We start from the raw sequence: 12,608 nt of genomic DNA, 5'->3' as shown, positions 1-12,608 counted from the left end.
TTGTTATATCCATTGTTTTGGAAGCATTGTTTGGTTTTGTTAAATTGTTTTCGACTCGAGTGGCGTAATTCTATCGACTGTTGTGCAATAGTGTTGGGCTATATCAATAAATATTTTGGGCATTTATTAAGGCAATATGTTTGATGTATATGTCGCAGGCAAATTGTATTATTCCGCTGTTTACAAACGCTCGGCATTTTGTAATATGTCGAGAATTCGTATCCAGAAATTTTGGTCTGGATAAGGGGAAGGGTTAGGCTAGGTTCGTGTTTTTTTAACTTGTGTAACCGTGTCTTTTTGTGAAAAAGTAAATCCTCAGCATATAAACGGACGCCGTTTGAATGAATGAATGAATGAATGAATGAAAATTCTTTATTGCACATAAAAATACAGGATTACAAAATAAGAGTGATACAACTTAAAATATGTACGGAGGGCGGTCTTATCGCTGTAATCGATTTCTGCCAGACAACCCGCAAAACCATAAGGATTAGATATTTTATGGTGATGGTGCATTACATTTAGGTACATTTTTAGGAAATTCTACAATGTGCCTGCAACATATTATATAATGTGATTGATGTTAGTATATTTATTATTTAGCCTTCAATGATATATTCGTGTGCCAATTGGTGACATATTGAGAAGTCATTGTTTATTTTTTCTTATAAGTCTGTAGGTCACTATTTGTATGCAAATTATAAGGTTAACATGTGTATTTGTGTAGTTATAATATATATTTATGCATGTGTGGATGTAGTGAAACGATTAGAGTATGGCGTTTTTAATATTAAATGTCTTAAACATGCATTTTATGAACTAAGTACTAACCTATAACTTGAGAGCATCGCATACTTGAGAAACATCTTAGATCCTTGCTCATGTTAATTTGAAAACTCAAAATAAACGAAAAACAACATTTCCTATTTATTCACCCTACAAAAAACAAGTCTTAACAAGATTGTAATTACAGTCTTATTAGTTTCTGAAATTTTCGCTGCATTTCCAATTTCAGTTTAAGTTGCAGGTGAGTCTATATTTTAACGAAACTTCATTAGTTTGCAGTCCAGTTAATTTATTCCAATTGGATGTTCTACAAATTTAGTTGCAGATATTCTATTTAGTGGCCATTTTGATTTCCCTGTTTCGTTGCAACTTCGTAGCAAATTGAGTTTTTATGATGTTGAGAATGTATGAATACAATTTTAAATTTTGCTTTGTTGTAAAAAAGCTATTGCATAGACCGAATCAAGATGCTATGCAATAGCTTTCTGCGGCAGTCCCCGAGTGCCACACGTCTTTTTTTATCTATATTATTGCTTATTTCCTTACAACAGTATGATAATAAAGAGTCTATTTAGATACAGTTTTAGAATAAAATATGTAAAATAAACGAATACGAATGTTGTAAGAATGTTGCTGAATGTCAATGAAAACAGAATCCTCCTACAAATGAAAGTGAAGATATTACGTAAAACAAACGAATTTGACTCTCATCATTTTTCACGCAGCCACAGAACATTTATATTGAAGTCGAATCACCCCTTGCGTAACATAATTATACAGGGTGTCCCACTGTTGGTATACTAAGCGCGAAGGGACTTGTAGTTTTACATACACTGATCACGTAAAAAATACTTAAACAACAAAATGACGTCAAAAATTGTTTGCTAAATTTTCCCTGAAAATCCATGTTTTCTTCTCTAACTTCGCGCAGCCGGCATATACCGCTTCTCTAATATGAGCATTTTGTCTATGAAAACATAATCTTAACGATAGCTCACGTGCTGGTGGCAAAGTTGGGCGGGTTGCTTGTTAGAGGTGTACGCATAGAGTTTTAAGAATTCATCTATCTGAAAAAAAAATGCGTCTGGAATTTTATAAGTATTTTTTACGTACTCAGCGTATGCAAAACTATAACCTCCTTTGAGCTTAGTATACCAACAGTGGGACACCCTGTATAGTAAAGGGAATTTAGACAGATAATTTATGGTAAATAAAAGGAAGGTTTTGTTATGAATTCTATGGTATTTCTGAGATGTTACATGTCGCTATTAAAAGGGATAAATGTAAACTGGTTAACATTTTGGTCTTAAAGAGGATAGAGATCTTTATAAGTTGAAATAAAATTAAACAATGATATGTATGGAATGTGTCGATATTTTATTATTTTCAAAGATAGGTAATATTAATATGTAAATTCGTCGTAAGTAGGACATAATTGTTTCAAAAATGATTTTCGATTTAATTTATTAGAAATACGTTTTTGTCTTAGATTACAAAATAAAATACAGATGGAGCATGTCAATCATTCATCGCCCTTGTCAAAGAAAATACGAAATCAAAAACGAATACGTTCCTCCGCTAGTGCTATAGCGATTCTAGTGTCATGCAATACGTCAAAAGGGGTTTGATATTTTAGTAAAAAAATGCTGTCTTGTGATATTAAAACGCTGTAAAACTTGTACCCGAAAACAAACAAAAAGATAAAACATCGTTTTACAGATTTTCTGTAGATTATTTGGCTTATTTAATTTTGTATACAAATAATAATTTTACAAATACGAAGGAATTCAAAACTTCAACGTATGCTGCCAGTATTTTGAAAATGAATTTGCCATTTTTAGGGGTAAAATGGTTAAAAGATATTCGGGGTAGTGCTGTTGGATTTTTCGATCGTGAATGTGATTATTTGTATAGTGGAATAAAAGTTCATGGTCATTATTAGATTATTTTAAAAAGCATTATACATTTTTTTGTTACTTTTATAAAAAGCGTCATTTTCGCTTGCGATTTAATTCATGTGAACACATGATGGATATGATGAAAATAAAATGTCCCGCATTCTCGACTAAAACCTACCGCTATTCGCATTCATATGTTTTGAAAAATAAAAACTTTTTTTAATGTAATTTATTTAATAAATTTAATGTAATTTACTTATTTAATAAAAATTGAATAAAATTATTTTGTGTGTTCATGTATAACTTTAGTAGATAGGTGATAAAATAATTTTTACAATATTATAAAATAATATCAAAAACCCGAATTTATATTAAAATAAAAATTAAAACATGACTGCTAATAATTTATGTATCCTACGTCACTACCACCACAGCTACCTTCATAATTCAGATGATTGTAATGACACCTCATAAGTCACAACTCAAAATCGATCCAACAGTTTATACTGCAGGGCGTGTCAAAGAAATATTATACATACATACCTACACTCGAAAAACATAACCCTCTTTCTTCCGTAGTCGGGGAAAATTTTGGGAAAATTTTCAATATCTGGTAACATAACACCCACACAGAAGCACCGTGTACGTACAGTGCAATGGCGAAATGACAGCACACATAGCTTTATGGAAATGACGATAAATTATTCGGTTTAGTTCGGCAACGCTCCATCTGTCTTTTATTTTGTAATCTAAGGTTTTTGTTATAATTTATTTTGGTCTTAACATAAATTAGGACTGTTTCAAAAATATTTCAAAGACAATAGAATTAATGCATCAGTTATTCATGAAAAATAAGAAAAGCGCGTTTATATTAACATTTATAACGTTATCCAGAAACTTTGCGTTGTTAGCGAACTCGTTATCAGCCCAGTTCCGAGAATCGCTTATTGCGCATCCGCATGTCGCGATTTATAAGCTTACAGCGATTTATTAATATTATGTATTTTGAATATTATAATATTATGTATTCTGTTTTAATTATAGCACAGAATGCACTATACATTATGTAAACTATATCGCATCCTATATCGTGCCAAATATCCATTGATTTGAGATTTTGAAGCCTTTCAAAATATGTCATTTATTCAGATAAAAGCTTTTCCCGCGGTTACATTTACGTATATTTAGCAGCGCACGCAATGCAAGCTCTCAAAAAGAATATTTTATCGTTATTGTAAAATCTGTCATTGCTAAATTTTCAAGAATTTTTCAATTCGAACCATTAGTTGCTTAGATTTGCGCATTCAACATAGAAACTCTCAGCTTCATAATATTAGTAGGTAAAGAGTATACAAAAACATATTTCTCGCTTAGTCCTCTATCTTGCACCACAACCCGCCGACTTTGGCTTATCACACTTCGGTACTTCAGTACCCGTCCCTCATGTATTGTGGAGGCCTATTACTGCCTTCATATTGAGTGAACCCTTATGTTAACTTGATAACTAACTTGCGTCCATATCTCTCATAACTATGTCTAGGCGAAATTGTTTTACTCGCTTGTGTTGTGGCTATTTTATCTCCTATTTCAACGTGTTAAGGTTTGTTTTCGCGTGGCGTTAGATTTTATGATCGTTCTTTAGATTTTTCTTTTGATCTCTGTATCAAAATTTATGGAAATATGTTAAGCGGCTAGGACGTGAAAATGTAAGTAAGAGATAGAGCAAATTTCGCATTATTTATGATAATAATCACGTTCGTCTAAAAGGTGGGCAGCTTAACGCTTTAATAGGCTAAAATGCTCATTCTAACCTCACTATGTCAAATTATTTTAGTGTAAACAGGCGTAGAGCATTATTTCGTTGTTCTTAATGCGTTCGAAAAGATTATATGCGATGCTCTTGCTCTAGCTCTCTAGCTCTATGTTCATTGTGTTTAAATGCACCGTTAAACAAAATTTTTTCTATTTATTATAAACTAGCTTACCGCCCGCGGCTTCGCTCGCTTTGTCTAAAACCTAATAAATTATATACTAAAACCTTCCTCTTGAATCACTCTATCTATTAAAAAAACCGCGTCAAAATCCGTTGCGTAGTTTTAAAGATTTAAGCATACAAAGGCACATAGGGACAGAGAAAGCGACTTTGTTTTATACTATGTAGTGATTTATGTCGAATATGATGAAAACAACAACAAATAAATAAAGTTTAAAGCCACAAAGCAAGTAAAAACAATAAAATTAACTTTTCATTAGACGCGGATGATAGTAAGATTATTTTTAATTACCCTGGCTAGTAGTTTTTCATCAAAACTTTTGCGGGCGGGTCTTAGTCGGTAAAATTTGTTTTAATCCCGGGACAAAAGCTTTTACTTGCGGGATATTTGTGTATGTTAGTTTATGACGTCATTTCCTGGAATAAATTAAGAGGCTTTAGCGAGTTTTATAATCTGTTCAAGATTTCTTGTTGGAAAGGTTGAGTCTTCATGATCTAAAGTGCGAGGGTTGCCTGTAGTATTAAATATGAGTTTGAATTTATGAACAATTTTGGTGGTAAGGTTCGCTTTTTGTATACAATAATAATTATAAATAAAAAAAATATATTTGTCCGTAAGATAATTGCCAGTTTTTATCAAATTGGAGAAGGTTCTTTTCATGCATAATAAAAGTAGAGCCTTGAGGTAAATTTGTAAATATTATTTATAAAAAAAGCGCCTTATTGTATATAGTTTATTGTAAAACTGGAATAGCAATGCCAGTGAAATTTGAAGTATTGATATCTTTCAATTTAAATAAAGTTAGGTTTAAACTAACAAAAAAGTAAATTGATCGAAGGCTTTGTTACATATTGTCATAGCTTTAAAACACAATCTATCCCTATAATGAAACAAATACCCATTAACATCTCAACATTACAAAATGGACATAATACTTTAACAGATAAAAATGATCCGTTCGAATTAACAAATCCTCACGGCATAATTTGTCACTAAGAGATTTAAAGTTGAAGGTGCGAGCGAAAAAGTAAGGATTTTTCGCCCTTAATATAGTAACTCGCAAGACAAACGTGCGTAATAAATCTCGGTGATCGTTCGAGAAAAATCTAGAAGCTTCGAGAACACTTGAGCTGCGTAATTTGCGACGTTATTAAATTGTCTAATGACGATTGGCGGATTCAATTTCTTGAGGAATTGTGATACCGTTTTGGTTTTAGGTTTATTATGATTACTTTCAATTTAATTTGAGTAGATTTTCCATGTTATTCGGTGGCAAAAGAAAGTTAAACATTACTTAACAATAGACGTTTTTCGTGATAAAGCAAAACATAAAGAATTATTTAAACCAGCCGAGTAGTTTTTTAGTTATTGACACACACAAACAAAAGAGTTTCTGTGCCGAGCGAGAGTGTCAAAAGTGAAACTTCTTTGGAAAGATTCAAAGATGCCAACATCGTCGCCTCCATGACGTGACGGTACTGACATGACGCGACCTTGAAATTTTACTCTCTACCTAAAGAAGTTTCACTTCAAAATCGAATCTTTCCTCTCTTTACTATGAGATTACATGTAATATGATAGTACATTTTCTTAACCATCAAATATGTGTTCTATAACACCCATTGAAACAGCATATTAACAGAATACTTTCACACTATCACACTATCAAATGTCATGTTTCATCAAATAAAGATCAAATGTTGGGTCAAACAACTTTTGGCGCCATTCCAACACAGATGCGATGTCCACAGATCATCATATGTCATCTTGACAATTGAATTAATTCTACGACGCCATCTTTTTTGCGAATCCGGGGTATTTGCTTTATCTCGAATGTTCATGGTTTTCTTTTAGTTGATGATTTAGTATTATGTTACTTTGATGTCAGTTTTTTAAGAGGTGGGGATAATTGAATTTAGCAGGGTAGGTATAGTTAGGGCGTAATTTTATGATAGTTTTGTTTTTCGTTATAATAAAATTAAAATAACATTGTTTCAGATGAAGTGTACAAAAGTGTTATGCGAATAAAATTACTATTTGAAAACTTTAAAATTCATTAATATGTCCATTGTTGTTAAAAATTTAAATAAATGATTTTTACGACAACTATCAAGCTAAATTCACCAAGCCGTTTGAGATTAGAAATATACATTTCAATTAAAATACATAATCATTGCCAAATTCAATCTACCTATTTTTATAAATGGGTAGAAAATTAATTGATCATTAATAAAACTACCAAACGGCAATAAATAACTCACTCCCATCATTACAATAATCGAAAAATTAAACACAATCCAGTTAATCCTAACGATCGTTGAACAATAAAAATTGTTAACGCGTCTTGAATGGCGCGAAAATCCTTTATATTAGAAAATTTAACGTTTTGATAAATAGCCGGCTGTCAGACCATAAATCAGAAATAACGGGTTTCTATTAGACGGCTAATGCTTTGTGAGGATACTACTGGTAATAGATTAGTTGCTTGCTTTGAGGAGCATCCTGTATATATTGTATTGCTCGTCCTGTATATATATTGTATTGCTCGTCCTGTATATATTGTATTGCTCGTCCTGTATATATTGTATTGGTGCGCTCCTGTGCATTGTATGAGAGATTTTTATTGATTTCTAGATATATCTGATGTGAGTTTCTTCGTTACGTATTATTTATGTATAGACACTTCTAGCCACCGAAATAATGGCTATGAATTAAAATTGCCGCTCTATACAATTATACTTTCAGCTAAGATTTGTTGAATTTAGGTTAAAGAATTTGTTGGTTAGGATTTACGAAATTTAGTTTCAGTTTCACCACTTGCTGAATAGCATTGTCAATCGCATATTTTACACATTTAACATTTAGATTAGCACGCTTTTAAATAATAATTATTGATAATTATATCTACATTATTTATCATACTATGAATTATGAATCAAACAGCTTATTACGAACAAATTCATTGGATTAAACCATAGATTATATAACACAAACGTTTACATAACTCTAATCCCCCAACATTACATAATGCACACATTCGACAATCGCGAACCTAACCTTGGAAGTTAACTAATTTATTCAGAGCACGATCCGTCAAATCTCTGAAATTAAACACGTAACTTAAGTTTGAACGTTACCATCAGTCAGGCTAAATCTCAGATCAAGGGAGTCGCTTGACAAGACGAATGATCACAAGTTTACGGTACGGTGACGTTTCTAAGTGATGGTGCATTTACATCAAACGAGCGAATGCTCATTCTAAAACCGGCTACTCAGCTATCTGCTGCAAGGGCAATATTGGAATTGGACCCTTAATTACCTCCTTAACTGTGATGTGTATAGGCAAGCAGGAGTAATTTAGAAAACAGCTTAAATTGCTCCGACCACCGCGGCCGTGCAACCGAGATTGTTCCAATATTGCCGCTGCGGCAGGTACTTGAGTAGCCAGCTTAACCCCACTATGTCAAATTATTTTAGTGTGAACAGGCGTAGAGCGTTTCGTGGTGCTTAGTGTGTTCGAAGGATTCTATGCAATGTTCTAATACTGAACGCGTTTACGAGTTTTCGTTTACACTAAAAGATCACGTAAGAATGCTCTTGCTCTAGCTCTCTATGTTCGTTTGATGTTAATGCACCGTTAGAATCGTGAAAGCTATGCAAGGAACAATACAGTATGGAGGATGTGAAAAACAGCGAAGGCTTAGGATAACGTGGATCTAAGTGAATTCAAGCAAATTCAATTATTTATTCAACTAGACTTCGTTTAAAAGCGCTTTCGAATCAAATTATTACAGAAAAATTATAATTTACTGAAAATAATATTCGAATATTAATATTTGATTAGAACCTTAGAATGCATGTTATGTTAATTGTCTATATAAGCACGAAAGTTTAATAAAATACTGAGTTTTATTTTTTGACTGACACAGTTGACACATGACTGACCGGTTGGCTTAGTTGGTAGTGGCCCTGCCTTCAAAGCCAGAGGTAGTGGATTCGATTCCCACCCGGGGCAAATATTTGTGTGATGAACATAGATGTTTCCTCTGTGTCTGGGTGTTAATTATCTATATAAGTATTTATTTAAAATTATATATGTATGTTTATCAGCCATCTGGTTTCCATAACACAAGCGAAAGCTTAGTATGGGATCAGATCGTGCCGTGTGTGAAAATTGTCCTGAAATATTGAAATATTGATTGATTGATTGACAGTTAAAATAACTACTTTTTTTAAACTGGTCTGTTGTTCGTTTATTTTCCTAATTTGGCATAGGTTCTTTCTTTTTTAAAACACCAGAAATATTCGGTAAATCAAATTTACATACAAAATAGAGCAACCTACAATTTTGCCAAATGATATTGTCACATTTAGAATAAATTGCGTTTGAAATCCGTTAGTCTTAACATATTAACAGTCTATTTACCAAGTTTTACACATAATCAATTGTTACATACGAATTCAGTACGCAAACGTGCTCCCAAATCTCAATACCTCAATCCTGAATGTACAGTGTCGGATCTCAGTTTCAGAGATTTCAGAGATTTCTTCGTCGATTGCCAATTTGTCCCGTGTCAAAGTTGGAGCTCGGCAATCCCTTTGATTGGTGTTTCTATTTGATCTTAAATTTTACGGTTCGCAACTGACAAAGCATGGGACTAGGATTGACTTCTAGGAATATCTTTTGAGGATAGAATTTCAACTTATAGGTACGTATACCTAAGCGAAGTTTAGTTTAATAAATGTTTGAGTTAACAAATAGATTAATTTACACAATATAAAAATAGTTCGATAAAATGTGTGCATTTTTTAATTTTTTTTTAGGTTGAAAAAAAAATGGAGTTATTTTTCCATTTTTTCATTGTTTTTATGAATGGACTAGCAGTGTCAAGAATTAAATTGAATGAAGGCCTATATTAATGAATAAAAATGTGGTTATTATGAATATCTTCTGATAGAGCCGGGCAATTTGATCAACGGCACTTAGTTAAGATATTTTTGTATATTGTATACTAGTGGTCCGCCCCGGCTTCGCCCGTGGTACATATTTCGCAATAAAAGGTAGCCTATGTCGTTTCTCGGGTATCAAAATATCTCCATACCAAATTTCATGCAAATTGGTTCAGTAGTTTAGGCGTGATTGAGTAACAGACAGACAGACAGAGTTACTTTCGCATTTATAATATTAAGTATGGATTTGTATACTAAATAGAAGTCTATCTAAACTTGTATTCAGATATATTTATTATTCACACCTCGTTTCGTGTTAGATCCCTAACGAGTAACGTCCAAAGTTTATATTTACCCCGTTCATTTAAATTCTCCCAGTACGATAGCCCGAAAATAATTAACTGTTAAGAATTAACTTTTTGGCCGAACTTCGGAGTAATGGCTTCGGAAGGCTTTATTGCGATAAATTGCTATTGGTAAAGGGAAATTATCCTCATTTGAAAACGTTGCACGTAAATGGTAAACGTGGATATTAAAGAATTTTTGACGGATTTTTTAAACGGTTTATTTTGCAGCTTTCTGCCAACTGCAACGGCTTCGTCCGCTGTCTAAAACTTAACAAATACAGGGTGTTTTGCACATGGACCGACATGATTTTTTGGGGGGTGGGGGGGGGTCATGTGCTATTCTCCCCCGTGAGACCCAATATCCTAAGTCTCACGGTAGTCAAGATATGTTTTTTTTAATTTTTTTTTAAATCTACGCGAAATCTTGCCTTTAAATCGTCCTAACTTTTTTGTTTGTGGTTATAATACCACAAAACAAAGTATGCTTGTATTCTACAATGTTTTCTTATTCTAAATAAATCATTACATGTTACAATTGATATCCACAAAAAAACTTCTGAGCTTTCAAAGTGGTAAATCGGTGTAAATGTTATGAAAAGTGACAACTTATTAATTCATTTAAAAAAAAACTAAAGTTCATTTTGAATTTAGCTTTTTTTTAAAAAGTTCTTTACTTATTACCCTTTCTAACGATATGCTACATGACAGAAATAATACATCAGGGGTCGACCTAAGAGATATTTTGTTGCTAGGGTCAAGATAATAAAAATACGTTTTTTTATGTTAAGTTGTTTTTATTAAATAGCAAATTTAAGCCATGAAGGCATAGCAGATTTGCTATGCCTTCATGGCTAAAATTTGATCGCTTCTCGGCCTTTTGGCTAAGATCAAAGTGTAGTATCTGTTCTTTTCAGCTTAATATTATCTTGACCCTTGCAACAAAATATCTCTTAGGTCGACCCCTGATGTATTATTTCTGTCATGTAGCATATCGTTAGAAAGGGTAATAAGTAAAGAACTTTTTAAAAAAAAGCTAAATTCAAAATGAACTTTAGTTTTATTTTAAATGAATTGATAAGTTGCCACTTTTCATAACATTTACACCGATTTACCACTTTGAAAGCTCAGAAGTTTTTTTGTGGATATCAATTGTAACATGTAATGATTTATTTAGAATAAGAAAACATTGTAGAATACAAGCATACTTTGTTTTGTGGTATTATAACCACAAACAAAAAAGTTAGGACGATTTAAAGGCAAAAGTTCGCGTAGATTTCAAAAAAATTAAAAAAAAACATATCTAGACTACCGTGAGACTTAGGATATTGGGTCTCACGGGGGAGAATAGAACATGACCCCCCCCACCCCCCAAAAAATCATGTCGGTCCATGTGCAAAACACCCTGTATAGGTACCCACTGAATAAAATCGTTCTCATAAACCACTCAATATAATACTAGCTGCGACCCGCGATTTCACCCGTGTGTTGGTCTTATCTCCTGTTGGTCTTATCTAACACTGAAAGAATTTTTCAAATTAGACCAGTAGTTCCTGAGATTAGCGCGTTCAAACAAACAAACTCTTTAGCTTCATAATATTGGTATAGATTATTAAAATATAACAACATAAAGTACAAATAACCTTGCGGTAAATTAAGTTTCGAGTATAGTTTAAAAATAACTCGGTCGAAAATCGGAAATACAGCCAAATTCAATCGAAAGAAACCCCAACGGAAAGTTAAACTGTGTGAAAAGAAAAACGAACGCAAATTGGAACCGAATTTTCCATGTAAAAATACTTCAAAGGTTTCGTAAACGCCAAAATCGGAATAAAAGGTGAAAAATCGTAAAAAAATATCTTTAAAGCAAAAGCTTTGTTGGTACACCATTGTTTACTGACAGTGGAGGAAAATAACTTTAAACTGAAATGTTTAAAAACTTTCGTCTTGTTCGCAATACCTGAAATTCAATACTGGTTATTCAAAATATAATGGACGTGTCTTTTTCAAGATTTAAAATAAAATTTGTTCAGATATTTCGTTGATGAGTGAGGAATTGTAGTATTTAATAAGACGCATTAATATGAGAACTTTTTATTATGATAAATGTGAAATTTTATGGACATAACGTATTGCAAAGATAATCTCACGAAAAGATAAAAGATAGGAAAGTGGATAAGAATTAAGATACAGATAAAATTCGCAGGATTTGCCAATTGGCATGACTCTCTGTCTCTCAATACAAAATGCAGCATAACTTATCCCGATAAACCGAGGGGTCCTGGGTTCGATTCTCAGTGGATCAATATTAAAAAATTGACGGAGCTATTTTATTATTATTTTTAATTTATTTCAATGCATTTTAAAATTCAGTTTTTTTGTGTAAACGTATATTCATTATTCAATATTTAATCTGAGATATTGCATTTGTTATTGTATTATGATGCTCTAGGGACCCATCAAATACATTTTATTTTCCGTTTTTCGCACACATAAATCTTCAATAAACGTGTAATATTTTTATTGTTTTGAACATTACAGTCTTTAGCTATAAAAAAGAATCAAAAATCTGTTCCCGAATATTAAGAGAAATATCTTAAAAGACATAAATCCAAAACATAAAGGGGAAATAGGTT

At 32.4% G+C, this 12,608-nt stretch overlaps 1 protein-coding gene, 1 long non-coding RNA gene and 1 pseudogene across 5 annotated transcripts in view; 2 read left to right on the top strand and 1 right to left on the bottom strand.

The window, feature by feature from the left end:
* brat (tripartite motif-containing protein brain tumor) overlaps positions 1 to 12,608 on the top strand; it is a 432,659-nt gene that overhangs the window by 18,335 nt on the left and 401,716 nt on the right. The window lies entirely within an intron of this gene.
* Positions 1 to 12,608, bottom strand: part of LOC149476791 (uncharacterized) — a 465,754-nt gene that overhangs the window by 218,042 nt on the left and 235,104 nt on the right. The gene's annotated exons all lie outside the window — the stretch shown is intronic.
* On the top strand, positions 10,837 to 11,013 carry LOC149476798 (U2 spliceosomal RNA; annotated as a pseudogene).

The sequence above is a fragment of the Colias philodice genome, chromosome 26 (assembly GCF_061535455.1).
Source record: "Colias philodice isolate Cphi_HAF_F1 chromosome 26, ilColPhil1 Martin Lab GWU primary, whole genome shotgun sequence".
Taxonomy (NCBI): Eukaryota; Metazoa; Arthropoda; class Insecta; order Lepidoptera; family Pieridae; genus Colias; species Colias philodice.
Note: the sequence above shows the minus strand (reverse complement) of the source record. Positions and strands in the feature narration are given on the sequence as shown.